This window comes from Zootoca vivipara, chromosome 9 (genome assembly GCF_963506605.1).
Source record: "Zootoca vivipara chromosome 9, rZooViv1.1, whole genome shotgun sequence".
NCBI lineage: Eukaryota > Metazoa > Chordata > Lepidosauria > Squamata > Lacertidae > Zootoca > Zootoca vivipara.
The window spans coordinates 55,960,650-55,979,198 of record NC_083284.1 but is presented as its reverse complement, the minus strand read 5'-3'; the positions used below and the strand labels follow the sequence as shown (position 1 = coordinate 55,979,198).

Here is an 18,549-nt window from a genome sequence, read left to right as displayed (position 1 = left end):
TAAGAACTTTACCTCAGGATGAGAACAGAAATCGCACGGCGGCAGCAGGAGGCCCCATTAGCTAAAGTGGTACTTCAGGTTAAAAACAGTTTCAGGTTAAGAACGGACCTCTGGAACGAACTAAATAATGTGAGATGGATGCAAAATGCTGGAGGCTGGAAAGGCAGAGTCAGAGCACAATGTTTGCTTTCCGCTTGAATCCAAGGCTGTGGTTATGGGAGAACCAAGACCCTTTTGGGGTGTTAATGCGGTGAACCTCTCAATCATAGGGTCAGGTTGTATTTATGTGTAACTAAACCATACAACATAAAGACACCAAAGTCTCTGCTGTGCCTCATTCCAAAAGGAAACACGAAGCCTGGGAAACCTTGGAATCTTGCACTGCTCGGAGATTGGGGTGGCATGCAACAATATATATTTAATCAGCACACCAAGGAAAAATAAATTGCTACAGTGAATGAAGAAGTCCTTTTACTTGGTGAAAAAGCTGAGTGTGCCTTTTTTATTTGCTAGGTTATTATTTATATCGTTTACAAACATAACCCAAAAAAGGCAGTTTCCTGCTCTGAGGAGCTTACAGTGTACTTTGATGAAGGAAATGGAAGAAAGGGGAAGGGGAGGTTGACACTTGGAGTGAAAGTGAGCAAAATGGGCAGACACAAGATCTTCTCATTTGAAAGATAAATACAGTGGAACCTCGGTTTATGAACACCTCAGTTTATGAATTTTTGGTTTATGAACGCCGCGGACCCATCTGGAACGGATTAATCCACTTTCCATTACTTTCAATGGGAAAGTTCGCTTCAGTTTATGAACACTTCAGTTTAAGTACTCCGCAGACTGTCTGGAACAGATTAATCCACTTTCCATTACTTTCAATGGGAAAGTTCGCTTCAGTTTATGAACGCTTCAGTTTATGAGCAGACTTCCGGAACCAATTGTGTTCGTAAACCGAGGTACCACTGTATCTACTTCTATCCTAGTAGAACTATTAACTAAACTACATTAATCCACTGCCAGAATATAGGGCAACAGTTCCTGTTTGCTGAGGCAGTGATTGTGCAGGAAACATTAAACAGACTGCTATTTTGCACTATGAGAATATAAAATTGCCAGGCATGCTACTGACTAGGCAGCCTTTTGACAGGTTGATGGGGGGGGGGTCCTTGGAAAGACATAGTTGCAGAACTGTATCTAAAATTGCCCCCAACGGAGTCGAATTGCCAAAGCAGGTTCCAGGCATGGTGGCTCCATTTGCAGAGACAGAACATGCTTTCTATACAGGAAGGATGTGTTGGGCTCTATATTGTGACATCTCAAATCAAACAATTATACAGCAATTACCCCCTTGTTTGGCAACAATTTCACGTGCTTCAATTTGAGCCCTGACTAACATCTTTGTGATTATGATATTAATCATAAATATCTTGATGCTGCATCTTAATAGAAATTTAATAGAATTTGTTATCACAGATAAAAGTATTGGTACACTCTCTTGTACAGTCGTACCTCGGAAGTCTAACGGAATCCATTCTGGAAGTCCATTCAACTTCCAAAACATTCGGAAACCAAAGTGCAGCTTCTGATTGGCTGCAGGACGTTCGGCTTCCAAAACTTTTTTCAAAAAAAATCGAAAGTCAGAACACTCACTTCCGGTTTTCAATCATTCGGGAGCCGAAACATTCGACTCCCGAGGCGTTCAGGAGCTGAGATGCAACTGTACTTCACTCTTTAGTCCTAGTGCTCTTCTTAGCTAACACACCTGCTCTTACAAAACAAAACAAAAATTGCAAAGGAAATAATAATACTGCCAAAAGTGGAGCGCTATCACTGAAATCCTCTGGCTATTCAATCCCTGGAAGCGGTTGAAGTGCTGCTCTGTGGGCAGATAGGGGAGTGTGGCAGTGGAACAAGATGCCCAGCACCAGACATCTGGAATACTTAAGGAAGGGTTCAGTGGCTGGAAGACTCTGCTGGCCAAATTTGAGTTTGCTGCAAGTTGAACAAGGTAAAGGACCCCTGTGGACAGTTAAGTACAATAATAATAATAGTAATAATAATAATAATAATAATTTATTATTTATACCCCGCCCATCTGGCCGGGTTCCCCCAGCCACTCTGGGCGGCTTCCAACAAAACAGAAATTCTAAAATACAGAAATCCATCAAACATTAAAATACAGAAATCCATCAAACATTAAAAGCTTCCCTAAACAGGGCTGCCTTGAGATGCCTTCTAAAGGTCTGGTAATTGTTGTTCTCTTTGACCTCTAGTGGGAGGGCATTCCACAGGGTGGGTGCCACTACCGAGAAGGCCCTCTGCCTGGTTCCCTGTAACTTGGCTTCTCGTAGTGAGGGAACCGCCAGAAGGCCCTCGGAGCTGGACCTCAGTGTCCGGGCAGAACGATGGGGGTGGAGACGCTCCTTCAGGTATACCGGACCGAGGCCGTTTAGGGCTTTAAAGGTCAACACCAACACTTTGAATTGTGCTCGGAAACGTACTGGGAGCCAATGTAGGTCTTTCAGGACCGGTGTTATGTTGTCTCGGCGGCCGCTCCCAGTCACCAGTCCAGCGGCCGCATTCTGGATTAGTTGTAGTTTCCGGGTCACCTTCAAAGGTAGCCCCACGTAGAGCGCATTGCAGTAGTCCAAGCGAGAGATAACTAGAGCATGCACCACTCTGGAGAGACAGTCAGTGGGCAGGTAGGGACTCAGCCTGCGTACCAGATGGAGCTGATAAACAGCTGTCTTGGACACAGAGTTGACCTGTGCCTCCATGGACAGCTGTGAGTCTAAGATGACTCCCAGGCTGCGCACCTGGTCTTTCAGGGGCACAGTTACCCCATTCAGGACCAGGGAGTCCTCCAGACCCGCCCGCCTCCTGTCCCCCACAAACAGTACTTCTGTCTTGTCAGGATTCAATCTCAATCTGTTAGCCGCCATCCATCCTCCAACCGCCTCCAAGCACTCACACAGGACCTTCACCGCCTTCACTGGTTCTGATTTAAAAGAGAGGTAGAGCTGGGTATCATCAGCATACTGATGGACACCCAGCCCAAACCCCCTGATGATCTCTCCCAGCGGCTGCATATAGATGTTAAAAAGCATGGGGGAGAGGACAGAACCCTGAGGCACCCCACAAGTGAGAGCCCAGGGGTCTGAACACTCATCCCCCACCACCACTTTCTGAACACGGCCCAGGAGGAAGGAGCGGAACCACTGCATGACAGTGCCCCCAGCTCCCAAACCCTCTAGACGATCCAGAAGGATGTTATGGTCGATGGTGTCAAAAGCCGCTGAGAGATCCAGCAGAACAAGGAAACAGCTCTTACCTTTGTCCCTAGCCCGCCGGAGATCATCGACCAGTGCGACCAAGGCAGTTTCAGTCCCATGATGAGGCCTGAATCCTGACTGGAAGGGATCCAAATGGTCCGCTTCTTCCAGGCGTGCCTGAAGTTGTTCAGCAACCACTCGCTCAATCACCTTGCCCAAGAATGGAAGTTTTGCGACTGGGCGATAGTTGGCCATATTGGCCGGATCTAAAGATGGTTTTTTAAGAAGCGGTTTAATAACCGCCTCTTTCAGGGGGTCTGGGAAGGCTCCTTCATGGAGAGAAGCATTTACCAACCCGCGAAGCCCATCGCCCAGCCCTTCCTGGCTAGCTTTTATAAGCCAGGATGGGCAAGGATCAAGGAGACAGGTGGTTGGTTTCACTCGTCGAAGCAGCCTGTCCACATCCTCGGAGGTAACAGATTGAAATTGATCCCACAAAACTTGACTAGACAGGACTCTAGCACTCCCCCGCCCCGGCCCTGCTCCCACGGTGGAGTCTACCTCTTCCCGAATCTGAGCGACTTTATCTGCAAAAAACTTTGCAAAATCATTGCAGGAGATCATGTGGCCTGTACTGGGCCCGGATGGAGCAGGTGGTTCCGCTAAATTGTGAACCACCTGGAAGAGTCTCCTGCTGCTGTTTTCTGCAGATGCGATGGAGACGGTGAAGAAGGTCCTCTTCGCTGTCGCCATTGCCACTTGGTAGGCTCGAAGTTGAGCTCTAGCCCGTGTCCGGTCTGATTCAAAATGAGTTTTCCGCCACCGGCGCTCTAGCCGTCTCAACGACTGTTTCATCGCCCTCAGCGCCGGGGAAAACCACGGGGCTGTCCGGGCTCCATGCAATCTGAGAGGGCGCTTCGGAGCCAGACAGTCAATAGCGCTGGTTAACTCCGCATTCCAGCGGGCCACCAGGGAATCAGCTGAAAGGCCATCGGCATGGGATAAAACATCCCCTACCACTCTCTGGAAGCCAATTGGATCCATTAAGTAGTGGGGGCGGACCATCCGAATCGGTCCCACCTCCCTGCAGAGGGGAAGGGTTGCGGAGAAGTCCAGTTGCACCAGAAAGTGATCTGACCATGGCACTTCTTTTGTTTCGCTTTTACTTAATGTCAGATCACCAACATCCATAGAGGTAAACACCAAGTCCAAGGCATGTCCGCGGCTATGAGTTGGGCCAGACTTATTCAGGGACAGCCCCATGGTGGCCATGCTTTCCACGAAGTCCCGAGCGGCTCCTTGTAAGGTCGTGTCGGCATGGATGTTAAAATCCCCTAAGACAACCAAGCTAGGTGTCTCCAGGAGCACATCCGACACGACCTGAAGCAGCTCGGGCAGGGAATCCTTGGTGCAGCGGGGAGGTCGGTACACCAAAAGGAATCCTGTACTGCCCCTATTGCCCAACTTCCAGAACATGCACCACTGTATCTACTTCTATCCTAGTAGAACTATTAACTAAACTACATTAATCCACTGCCAGAATATAGGGCAACAGTTCCTGTTTGCTGAGGCAGTGATTGTGCAGGAAACATTAAACAGACTGCTATTTTGCACTATGAGAATATAAAATTGCCAGGCATGCTACTGACTAGGCAGCCTTTTGACAGGTTGATGGGGGGGGGGGGTCCTTGGAAAGACATAGTTGCAGAACTGTATCTAAAATTGCCCCCAACGGAGTCGAATTGCCAAAGCAGGTTCCAGGCATGGTGGCTCCATTTGCAGAGACAGAACATGCTTTCTATACAGGAAGGATGTGTTGGGCTCTATATTGTGACATCTCAAATCAAACAATTATACAGCAATTACCCCCTTGTTTGGCAACAATTTCACGTGCTTCAATTTGAGCCCTGACTAACATCTTTGTGATTATGATATTAATCATAAATATCTTGATGCTGCATCTTAATAGAAATTTAATAGAATTTGTTATCACAGATAAAAGTATTGGTACACTCTCTTGTACAGTCGTACCTCGGAAGTCTAACGGAATCCATTCTGGAAGTCCGTTCAACTTCCAAAACATTCGGAAACCAAAGTGCAGCTTCTGATTGGCTGCAGGACGTTCGGCTTCCAAAACTTTTTTCAAAAAAAATCGAAAGTCAGAACACTCACTTCCGGTTTTCAATCATTCGGGAGCCGAAACATTCGACTCCCGAGGCGTTCAGGAGCTGAGATGCAACTGTACTTCACTCTTTAGTCCTAGTGCTCTTCTTAGCTAACACACCTGCTCTTACAAAACAAAACAAAAATTGCAAAGGAAATAATAATACTGCCAAAAGTGGAGCGCTATCACTGAAATCCTCTGGCTATTCAATCCCTGGAAGCGGTTGAAGTGCTGCTCTGTGGGCAGATAGGGGAGTGTGGCAGTGGAACAAGATGCCCAGCACCAGACATCTGGAATACTTAAGGAAGGGTTCAGTGGCTGGAAGACTCTGCTGGCCAAATTTGAGTTTGCTGCAAGTTGAACAAGGTAAAGGACCCCTGTGGACAGTTAAGTACAATAATAATAATAGTAATAATAATAATAATAATAATTTATTATTTATACCCCGCCCATCTGGCCGGGTTCCCCCAGCCACTCTGGGCGGCTTCCAACAAAACAGAAATTCTAAAATACAGAAATCCATCAAACATTAAAATACAGAAATCCATCAAACATTAAAAGCTTCCCTAAACAGGGCTGCCTTGAGATGCCTTCTAAAGGTCTGGTAATTGTTGTTCTCTTTGACCTCTAGTGGGAGGGCATTCCACAGGGTGGGTGCCACTACCGAGAAGGCCCTCTGCCTGGTTCCCTGTAACTTGGCTTCTCGTAGTGAGGGAACCGCCAGAAGGCCCTCGGAGCTGGACCTCAGTGTCCGGGCAGAACGATGGGGGTGGAGACGCTCCTTCAGGTATACCGGACCGAGGCCGTTTAGGGCTTTAAAGGTCAACACCAACACTTTGAATTGTGCTCGGAAACGTACTGGGAGCCAATGTAGGTCTTTCAGGACCGGTGTTATGTGGTCTCGGCGGCCGCTCCCAGTCACCAGTCTAGCGGCCGCATTCTGGATTAGTTGTAGTTTCCGGGTCACCTTCAAAGGTAGCCCCACGTAGAGCGCATTGCAGTAGTCCAAGCGAGAGATAACTAGAGCATGCACCACTCTGGAGAGACAGTCAGTGGGCAGGTAGGGACTCAGCCTGCGTACCAGATGGAGCTGATAAACAGCTGTCTTGGACACAGAGTTGACCTGTGCCTCCATGGACAGCTGTGAGTCTAAGATGACTCCCAGGCTGCGCACCTGGTCTTTCAGGGGCACAGTTACCCCATTCAGGACCAGGGAGTCCTCCAGACCCGCCCGCCTCCTGTCCCCCACAAACAGTACTTCTGTCTTGTCAGGATTCAATCTCAATCTGTTAGCCGCCATCCATCCTCCAACCGCCTCCAAGCACTCACACAGGACCTTCACCGCCTTCACTGGTTCTGATTTAAAAGAGAGGTAGAGCTGGGTATCATCAGCATACTGATGGACACCCAGCCCAAACCCCCTGATGATCTCTCCCAGCGGCTGCATATAGATGTTAAAAAGCATGGGGGAGAGGACAGAACCCTGAGGCACCCCACAAGTGAGAGCCCAGGGGTCTGAACACTCATCCCCCACCACCACTTTCTGAACACGGCCCAGGAGGAAGGAGCGGAACCACTGCATGACAGTGCCCCCAGCTCCCAAACCCTCTAGACGATCCAGAAGGATGTTATGGTCGATGGTGTCAAAAGCCGCTGAGAGATCCAGCAGAACAAGGAAACAGCTCTTACCTTTGTCCCTAGCCCGCCGGAGATCATCGACCAGTGCGACCAAGGCAGTTTCAGTCCCATGATGAGGCCTGAATCCTGACTGGAAGGGATCCAAATGGTCCGCTTCTTCCAGGCGTGCCTGAAGTTGTTCAGCAACCACTCGCTCAATCACCTTGCCCAAGAATGGAAGTTTTGCGACTGGGCGATAGTTGGCCATATTGGCCGGATCTAAAGATGGTTTTTTAAGAAGCGGTTTAATAACCGCCTCTTTCAGGGGGTCTGGGAAGGCTCCTTCATGGAGAGAAGCATTTACCAACCCGCGAAGCCCATCGCCCAGCCCTTCCTGGCTAGCTTTTATAAGCCAGGATGGGCAAGGATCAAGGAGACAGGTGGTTGGTTTCACTCGTCGAAGCAGCCTGTCCACATCCTCGGAGGTAACAGATTGAAATTGATCCCACAAAACTTGACTAGACAGGACTCTAGCACTCCCCCGCCCCGGCCCTGCTCCCACGGTGGAGTCTACCTCTTCCCGAATCTGAGCGACTTTATCTGCAAAAAACTTTGCAAAATCATTGCAGGAGATCATGTGGCCTGTACTGGGCCCGGATGGAGCAGGTGGTTCCGCTAAATTGTGAACCACCTGGAAGAGTCTCCTGCTGCTGTTTTCTGCAGATGCGATGGAGACGGTGAAGAAGGTCCTCTTCGCTGTCGCCATTGCCACTTGGTAGGCTCGAAGTTGAGCTCTAGCCCGTGTCCGGTCTGATTCAAAATGAGTTTTCCGCCACCGGCGCTCTAGCCGTCTCAACGACTGTTTCATCGCCCTCAGCGCCGGGGAAAACCACGGGGCTGTCCGGGCTCCATGCAATCTGAGAGGGCGCTTCGGAGCCAGACAGTCAATAGCGCTGGTTAACTCCGCATTCCAGCGGGCCACCAGGGAATCAGCTGAAAGGCCATCGGCATGGGATAAAACATCCCCTACCACTCTCTGGAAGCCAATTGGATCCATTAAGTAGTGGGGGCGGACCATCCGAATCGGTCCCACCTCCCTGCAGAGGGGAAGGGTTGCGGAGAAGTCCAGTTGCACCAGAAAGTGATCTGACCATGGCACTTCTTTTGTTTCGCTTTTACTTAATGTCAGATCACCAACATCCATAGAGGTAAACACCAAGTCCAAGGCATGTCCGCGGCTATGAGTTGGGCCAGACTTATTCAGGGACAGCCCCATGGTGGCCATGCTTTCCACGAAGTCCCGAGCGGCTCCTTGTAAGGTCGTGTCGGCATGGATGTTAAAATCCCCTAAGACAACCAAGCTAGGTGTCTCCAGGAGCACATCCGACACGACCTGAAGCAGCTCGGGCAGGGAATCCTTGGTGCAGCGGGGAGGTCGGTACACCAAAAGGAATCCTGTACTGCCCCTATTGCCCAACTTCCAGAACATGCACTCAGAAAACTCCGTCTTACCAATAGGACGCCTGGTGCAAACTAATGACTTCCTAAAAATCACTGCAACCCCCCCTCCCCGCCCAGATGGCCTGGGTTGCTGTGCATAAGAGAAACCTGGTGGACAAGCAGCGCCAAGAACGGGCCCATCGGCTTCATCCAACCAGGTCTCTGTCACACATGCCAGGTCAAATCCTCCATCCACAATCAGGTCGTGAATGGCAGTGGTCTTATTCATCATCGACCTGGCATTGCACAGCAGCACCTTCAGGTCATGTGGGTATCCCTTGCTGATTCCAATATCCGTCCGGTCAGGACCAGACCCGGAGGCAGGGATAGTCCTCAGACAACGACTAAGTCTGCCTCCTCGGTAATGACATGGTCTGGTCTTAGCGTAACTCCTCCTCCTACCCGTGACCACTGAGATCGTTTGTCCCAGTGCATCACCCCCTGTGGAATCTGCCCCAGCCATTTTGCTTGCTGGGACCCCCTCCCGGGCAGCCCTGACCCCTCCCCTTAAAAACAAAATAAAACCTCTGTAAAAAACAGCAAAGAACAGAACAAAATAAAAACACAAAAAACACAATAAAACCAAAAACAATAAAAATTACAAATACACTAAAATTTAACAGATTCCCACACCCGACTAAAAATCCCTCCCTAAAACCTATGTAAATCAAACAAATACAGTAAAACAATACAAAGACAGAAAATTACAAACTAAAATTGACCCCTCCCCTTAAAATCAAATTTAAAACCAATACAGAAAACAAACTAATGCAATAAAACAATACAAACAAAGACAAAATTACAAACTAAAATTAACCCCTCCCCTTAAAATCGAATTTAAAACCAATACAGAAAACAAACTAACAGACTAAACGATAAACAAAAACCAAAAACAATAAAAGTTACAAACACATCAGAATTACAAGAAAAGCAGCAGCGGCACTGTTTGAGGCCTCCTAGGAGCCTTAAAGCTGTGGTAGAGTATGGGTCCCGCCCCCGGGCCCAAGGTGGAAGTGGGCTTCAGGGGGAGCAGTCCTTCCAGTACTCACAGCAGCACTGATGTTCCAGGCCTCCCAGGAGCCTCAAAAGCTGTGGTGGAGTGGGGGACCTGCCCCAAGCCCCAGGTGGAAGTGGGCTTCAGGGGGAGCAGTCCTCCCAAACACTCCCTGGCAGAGCAGCAGCAGCAGCAGCAGCAATGTTCCAGGCCTCCCAGGAGCCTTAAAAGCTGTGGTGGAGTGGGGGACCCGCCCCAAGCCCCAGGTGGAAGTGGGCTTCAGGGGGAGCAGTCCTCCCAAACACTCCCTGGCGACCATGGGATTGTGGCGCTCATCTCGCTTTTCAGGCCGAGGGAGCCGGCATTTGTCCACAGACAGCTTCCTGGGTCATGTGGCCAGCATGACTAAACCGCTTCTGGCACAACGGAACACTGTCATGGAAACCAGAGCACACAGAAACGCCATTTACCTTCCCGCTGCAGCGGTACCTATTTATCTACTTGCACTGGTGTGCTTTTGAACTGCTAGGTTGGCAGGAGCTGGGATAGAGCAATGGAAGCTCACCCCGTCGCGGGGATTCGAACCGCTGACCTTCCGACCGGCAAGCCCAAGAGGCTCAGTAGTTTAGAACACAGTGCCACCTGAGTCCAAAGGACAGGATGGTACATCTACACAAACTCCTAACCCCTATTACTGACTCCAGTGGGAGGGAGCAGGGTAAATAATAACCACTCTTCCTGCCAACCTATTTCTGCATTCCCACCCCCACTCCCTCTAAGATGGTGCAAATTTACTCCCAGCAATCTGAGAATGGAGCTTGCAGCCAGAGGATTCCCAGTCATAGAACGGTAGAGGTGGTTTTCCATTATATGCTATTAACAGCAGCTATTAAATAGAACACTTGTCAAGAGAGAGAGAGAGAGAGAGAGAGAGAGAGAGAGAGGAGCACCACTCTTTTACATGGCCTTTGCAAACTTTGGAATGTACAGACTGAGCTCAAAAATATATTTTGTTAATTGATTGTTAGGCTTCAAAATCTAGGGCGACTAGAGATGTAAATTTAATATATTGCTTACAGGCATCTACATCTGTATATAAATGGCTTCTCTAGCAAAAACATTTCCTATCTATTTACTTAGGACTCGAATTATGAACATCAAAAACACAGATTGCTTGGAGCTTTCGAACTATTCTCCTTGTTGCAATTTAATAACAGCTGCTACAATTCAGGTAGCATTTATAGCATGGTTGACCAACTGCAGTTCTTGTAATTATAGTCAAGCACCAAGATTTAAAGAAAATTAATCCTGAGGAACACAAACACTGCAATCAGTTAACACTATCACCGTTGTTTTCCATTCTTAAAATATATAGAGACAGAAGAACCACTACATAGGCCTACAATTTATAGGAGACAGACAAAATTTCTCCTTATGATGGATCATGGGCATAGCCAAGGGGGGTCAGCTCCCACCCCAAATCAATAAAAATCAATACAAACTTGAGGTTCTAACCCCCCTAACAAAAACTGGCTATGCCCATGTGCTGGACCATTTCATTTGTTCATTTCCAGTGTGGCACTATGTCACCATACATTACTTTTTATTACTACAGTATTTGCAAAGTGGGAGGTGTTTAAACTGCCCAAATCACCATGTCAGCAGGATGGCCAATCAATCAGGCATTTTGCTTTTATGTAGGTAAAAGGAAACACAACACGGGTGGTGCTGTGCTCTAAACCACCAAGCCTCTTGAGCTTGCCGATCAGAAGGTCGGTGGTTCGATTCTGCACGATGGGGTGAGCTGCCATTGCTCTGTCCCAGCTCCTGCCACAGGCAACTGGCCAGTAAATCCAGGGAGGATTTATTGAGGAGGGGTTTTACTACTGCCTCCTTCAAGCAGGCAGGGACCTCACCCTCTCACAATACGACATTAATCTCCACCCTGGCCCAGCCAGCTGTCCCCTCCCTGCTCGTTTATCAGCCAAGAGGGGCAAGGGTCCAGAGCGCAAGTGGTCGCCCTGACTGATCCAAGTATCTTGTCCATGTACTTGAGTCTTATTAGCTGAAACTTATCCAACATAGCATTGGTTGGCCTCTGTCTTGGGAGACAATGGAGGACTGTGCCTTTGGGGGTGAAGTCAAACTGTTGGAAGGTTACAACACCTGCTGTACATAACAGGACTAAACAGTGTTCTGGACCCATATATATTTAGAGAAAGAGTGCGCACACACACACACACAACTTTAGAATAAGACTTCATGCATCTGACTTAGTGGATTCCAATCCAGGAAACTTTATGCCATATGCAAATCTTTAAGCTACCACAGAACTCTGTTTTTGAAAAGGCCTGACGAACCAGAGAGAAATTTTGAGAGGAACTGGAGAATTCCAAGCAGATAATTACCTGGATTATCAAAGACAACTGGAGAGTGTTTATAAAAGAATTCGTGGAATATTAGCCTAACATTTTCTGTTTTAGCGCAATGTCAACAAAACCACTGTACAAAAACTGCATGTATACCTTTTTAGATTCTTGGACTCCAGGGCAAATGCCATCTAGGCAGGAAACATGGAAGAGCCTGCTATTTAAAGGAAGAAAAACCCCTCAAGAATGTCCTTAGACATGTTTCGAGACAAAAATGTACAAACCCAGAGACTGAGGCCACTATTAAAGTTCACGGTGTTGGTCGAACAAACCAATGTCTCAAACTACTCATTTTAATGTAATAGCCAAAAGTGATATCCATGCATTGTTTAATTATTTGTTCTAAAGATTCGATGCCGCTATCTATAAGGCTACTTGTACAATAAGAGTCAGTGGGCCTATACAACAAAAGAACTCGAAACACAACTGACAGAAGAAACACTACGCCCTCGAGCACCTGGGGAAAATGTATGAACAGCTGCATATAATTAACTTAAGGGATACGTTAGGGGTCCATAAGTTCAAATTTTCCATTTTTATTCCCCCCCAAAGTGCTGACTGAGGGACTATTCAAACAACTGGGATTCAGAAACTATTCCCTGAGGGTTGTCATCCTGAGTCAGCCCTGCCTACGCTGGGAACTCTTCCACAGTAGTTGCTGTAGATTATCATCATCACCCATTGTCTGGAATTGCTCCTCAACCCTGCCCTGTTTTGGAATGCAGACTGGCCGGACATCTCTTGAATTTCCCTACTCAGATTGGCTCTTGCCTCCTAATTAGTCCTGTAAAAATAAGCAGGAAGAGGCTATTGCATGAGTAGGTAGGCAACCTAAGGCCCAGGGGCGGAATCTGATCCAATCACCTTCTAGATCTGGCCCAAGATTCAGCATATTTTTACATGAGTAGAATGTGTCCTTTTATTTAAAATGCATCTCTGGGTTATTTGCGGGGCATAGGAATTCGTTCATATGTATTTTTTCAAAATATGGTCCAGCCCCCCACAAAGTCTGAGGGACAGTGGAGCGGCCCCCTGCTGAAAAAGGTTGCTGACCCCCATAGCTGCCAAGTACCCCGTTTTGCCTGGGAAACCCCCGTATTTTCTTACGCTGGTCTCACGAATGGATTTATCTCTCGTAAATCCCCCAGAAAGCAGCTCCTGCCGGCGGCCTTGTTTCTGGTGCCGCTCTGCCCATTTCCAAAATGGCCACGCCGTCAGAAGTCGCTACTACGCATATCCGGAAGTGCGTAGAAGCGACTTCTGGCACTGCAGATATTTTGGAAATGGGCAGAGCGGTGCCGGAAGTCGCTTCTACGCACACCGACTTCCGCTGCTGCGCTGCTGCTGGTCCTGTATTTTTCAATCCGGAACTTGGCAGCTTCTTGGGCGGAGAAGCAGGGGCCGGGGGGGGGGAGAGATGGGAATTATATTAATATCCCTGGGTTATAAAGATCAAACTAGAACGAGAAAAAATGTTAACAGTATGGCACTCTTAAAAATTACCTTCTGAAAAGACTCTAATCAGAAATTTCTGTCCTTCTTAACTATTTCCCATTGAATACATTGTATATAAAAAAGTGATATGCCACTCTTCAGTTAAAACTCTTAGGACAGCTTATAGCGAAATAATGAAACACCATAATGCATAGTACATTGCAAAAATAAGACCATAGAAGTGGCAATTAAGACACACTTGGGAAAAATCAACAGAATGAATAAAAACATACTGTAAGTTAACTGTGTTGGCCTGGTTTGCACAGCAAGGCTAAACTAAACTGTGGCTTACTGAGAACATGCAAACATGTTCTTGGAGAGACACTCACAGGCATTTTCTCCTCCCCCCCTCCCCCCGGTCTTTTTCATTCTAATAACACACTGAGCTAAGCCAAGGTTTGGCTTAGTGTGTCATCCAAACTTGGGCTTCCTTGCTGGCTACAGCTTGTGGTCAATGATGAGAGCGCTTAACCATGAGCCCAGATTCAGATGACATACTAAACCAAACTTTGACTTAGTTCAGCACGGTGCAAGAGTAAAAAAGACCAGGGAAGAGCAATGCTCCCTTTCAAGTCACTTCTCTCTCAGCCTCAGTTTCTCTTCCCAAATGAGAGAATAAGAGAGAGCTTTCATAAGGCGCAATAACTAAAGAAATAAAAATCAACTACACGGAAAACACTAGAAATCACCCCTCTTTCATAAACTAATGCCCATACTGCTGTACCCTTTGCTGTCTCCACTGAGGTGACCTTATAGATCTGAAATGACACGTTTGAATAATAGCCCTATTTTGTAAATCAGCAGAATCAGGTACATCAGACCTGCATTGAGAAACCTGAACTCTCAGGCCATCTTTTCTTCCCTTTTAAAATGCTAAGTTGAACGTACACAATCAAGACTGCTCTGACTGCTGGGTAAAGAAAAGGGAGCAGAAAGTTTAGAGCAAATGGCCAGTTCTGACAGTGAAGGGAAATCGAAACAAAATAAAAGAATTCCTTCCAGTAGCACCTTAGAGACCAACGAAGTTTGTCATTGGTATGAGCTTTTGTGTGCATGCACACTTCTTCAGATACATATGTGCATGCACATGAAAGCTCATACCAATGACAAACTTAGTTGGTCTCTAAGGTGCTACTGGAAGGAATTCTTTTATTTTGTTTCGACTACAGCAGACCAACACGGCTACCTACCTGTAACTGAAGGGAAATCAACGGTGTGATTCCCTGAAGGATCTGCTTTGGGAAGTCAGGGGAGGGCAGTAGTGTAGCCAGGCAAAGTGTGAGGCAGCCAAGTGAAAAGAACTCTCCTCCCACCACCACCCAAAAATTTCTTACATCTTGGTGAATCAACATCTAAACAGAACGAGAGATTCTCACAGCTGTCCATGGAGGCGCAGGTCAATTCTGTGTCCAGAGCAGCTGTCTACCAGCTCCATCTGGTAAGCAGGCTGAGACCCTACCTGCCCATGGATTGTCTTGCCAGAGTGGTGCATGCTCTGCTTATCTCCTGCTTAGACTACTGCAGGGGTAGGCAACCTAAGGCCCGTGGGCCCAATCGCCTTCTCAATCCGGCCCACGGACGGTCTGGGAATCAGCATGTTTTTCCATGAGTAGAATGTGTCCTTTTATTTAAAATGCATCTCTGGGTCATTTGTGGGGCCTGCCTAGTGTTTTTACATGAGTAGAATGTGTGCTTTTATTTAAAATGCATATCTGGGTTATTTGTGGGGTATAGGAATTCGTTCATTTCCCCCAAAAAATATAGTCCGGCCCACCACATGGTCTGAGGGACTGTGGACTGGCCCACGGCTGAAAAGGGTTGCTGACCCCTGGACTACTGCAATCCGCTCTACGTGGGGCTACCTTTGAAGGTGACCCGGAAACTACAACTAATCCAGAATGCGGCAGCTAGACTGGTGACTGGGAGTAGCCGCCAAGACCACGTAACACTGGTCCTGAAAGACCTACATTGGCTGCCAGTATGTTTTCGAGCACAGTTCAAAGTGTTGGTGCTGACCTTTAAAGCTCTAAACGGCCTCGGTCCAGTATGCCTGAAGGAGCGTCTCCACCCCCATTGTTCAGCCTGGACGCTGAGGTCCAGTTCCCGGGGCCTTCTGGCGGTTCCCTCGCTGAGAGAAGTGGGGTTACAGGGAACCAGGCAGAGGGCCTTCTTGGTAGTGGTGTCCACCCTGACCTATCAGATGTCAAGGAAATAACTACCTGACTTTTAGAAAATGTCTGAAGGCAGCCCTGTTTAGGGAAGTTTTTTTATGTTTGATGTTTTATCGTGTTTTTAATATTCTGTTGGAAGCCGCTCAGAGTGGCTGGGGAGACCCAGCCAGATGGGCAGGGTATAAGTAATAAATTTGTTGTTGTTGTTGCTGCTGCTGCTGCTGTTGTTGTTGTTGTTGCTTGTGTTCAGCCTGCAACCTTAACCCAACTTACTTGGGAGAAAGTCTCATTCAACTCAGTGAGAATGACTTCTGAGTATCCAAGTATAAGATTTGCACTGTGAAGTGTAAAGGAATTCAGATAAAACCCTAACCTCACATGCATTGACTGGATCTAACCTGGCAGTGACTGACTAGGAAAAATATATTGGGGTTATGGTGGATCCTGCAGTGAAAAAGCCAATCCGATGTGTGTGTGTGTGTGTGTGGTGTCTGCGAAAAACCCAAATGCTATGCTAAAGATTGACATAAAGGAATTGAAAACTACAAGTACGGTAGTGTAATGCACAAGATAGCCAGTAATTTAATGCAGGTCTATCAACATATGCCAGCCTGCATTTGGAATAATGGGTACAGTTCTAGCCATTCCATATAGAAAAAGGGTATATTGTAGAGCTAGATGATGCAACACCAATAGGAGGGACCTTATGGGCAAAATAAATGGCAGCCATCACCTGGCAACTGAGGAGTGCCAACCCCCTGCTCACCTCAATTCCTCTACAAACAATACTATATCATTGCGTAACATTGCTCAGAGGGCTGGTGGCGGCTCATCACAGTAATACAGGAGGGGAAGTTTGGCAAGATGGGTGTGTACCATTATGGCTCAACACCAGCAATACCAGTTCTTCCTAAGCAAATGCTGGGGGAGGCCACCATCGCCACAGGTGGAAGCATGATGGCAGATTAAATGGATCTTGAGTCTGCTCTTGCGTTCCTCGAGCTACAAGTATTCATTTCTTAATGATTTTCTGCGGTCTGTTTATTTCCCCCCCCCCCAACAAATAGCTGAGTAACACCTAGTGAAATACACACTGCCCTTTTCCTTTTTGCGTGTATGTGTGCGTGCAGTAATGTGAATGCTATTCTTACAGCGCAACAATACTTTTTATTAGGACAAGAAAAAATGCCACACGTTAAGTGAACATTTTTGATACCTCTAATAAACTTTCCTGTGACCTTTAGGGGTTTTGGTTTTTTTTAAGATTTGCACTCTACTCAGCTTGCCTACTGTGTTCCTGAATATTGATTGCAAATTGGATTTATTGTATAAAGATTCCGCTTCCGTTCTCGTATCAACCCCCTAAAACACACAGACATTATTGATATCATCAGAGCTACTTCTTTTGAGGAGGAGACAAATGAAAAAGGGGCTTTAGAGTACTCCTTGTACTCTGGGCATGCTTCCCTTCTCTCTACTACTAACCTCTTCCCCTCCCCCAGCTTCTCAATTTCAGCCACACTATTGTTAACCATATTAAAATTTCAACATGTACGGTTGTGGCTTCTAGTTTTCCTTTAACCCTCTTGGGCAGACGAGCGCAAAAAAAATTTGGAATATTTCCTAAATCCCAAAGACCGCTTGCACAGTTCTTAAGAAAACCTTGAATTTGCAAAGGATTCCGACCTTGATCACCTGCTTCCTTGAAACAGCAGCATTTGTGCAATTCAGACTTTCCAGCTGTCTGGAGAAAAGAAGTGAGGAAGTAAGGGCAAGAAGGGCAATCCTAAAACCAATTTACCAGGGAGTAAATTTACTCACTGAGCTCAGTGGGATGTGCTCCTGGTGTAAACATGTTTAGGATTGTCCCCTTATAGTCAGGGTTGTTTTTTTGCAAAAAAAAAAAAAAGTATTATTATGAATGAAAAGCCTTGACGGAAAACAGACTTCTAATTCCAGATAGTGCAACCTTTAGGGCGCTTGATCTAGTTATTGGGTGGGTGGTGGGTTCGCAGGAAACGAAACCTTCTGTCTTTCAACCATGATAACTAGCAGATTTCACAGCTCATTAAAATATGGTGACGGGAGTTCCATGATAAATGGCCTTAGAGAAGGTTAGACAAAGCAATGCAGCTCTCGAGCTTTGTGGGAGATGGAGCAAGCAAACAAAAGTCATCCCTTTCTCTCTTGCCTCCGGGAAAATTAATGCAAGAATCAAAGAAAACACTAACCCAAGGGATTTTTTTTTTAAAGGAAGAAATTCAAAAGTCAGTGCACACTGAAATCTATAGGGTATGAAAGTACTGCCAAAGCAATCCTTGCCAACATGCATAGCTCTGCTTTTATTTAATCCTTTTAGGAGAGATGCCAATGTGTACGTTCATCACAGATGCCTTTCATTGATGCTCAAGAAATACCCTGTTTTCAGATAGCTGACACATCCCCTAGGACGGTTGACTGGCAGCCTGCAAGCCAGCCTTCCACGCAAACACAGACCCACACACCACCCAAGGAAATAGCAGCCTGCAGTCTAACAATAGACAGGCGCGGAGTCCCCCTAAAAAAAACACAAGAATGGATTTCGGGGGTTAACGGAACAAGAGGTGCGAACGCCTGAAAGCGACAAGGTCAGGAGACGCAAACCAGACGGCAGGATTCAAACCCACGCCTCGGCGGCTTCTGAACAATGCTTTTATGCGTAAATACGCGTAAGAGAGAAAGAAGACAAAAGGGGGGGGGGGTTGCGAAGGTCCTACCTGGATTTGGTGACGAGAAATTGAGTCGGGCTTTCCCATCTGCGGTCCAGCCAGCCAGCAGCAGCAGCCGCCCAGCCTCGTCCCTTAAGCCGCCTCCATTGCTGCCCGCGCTGCTGCCACACCATGGCAAGGCGAGCCAATGCGATGCCAGC

At 47.1% G+C, this 18,549-nt stretch overlaps 1 protein-coding gene across 2 annotated transcripts in view; it reads right to left on the bottom strand.

The window, feature by feature from the left end:
• CRACD (capping protein inhibiting regulator of actin dynamics) overlaps window positions 1–18,549 on the bottom strand; it is a 149,183-nt gene extending 130,634 nt beyond the window's left edge. For both annotated transcript variants that reach the window (XM_060278801.1, XM_060278802.1), the window contains exon 1: window positions 18,398–18,549. The gene's annotated coding sequence lies outside the window, so the exon portion shown is untranslated. The remainder of the gene's footprint in view (window positions 1–18,397) is intronic.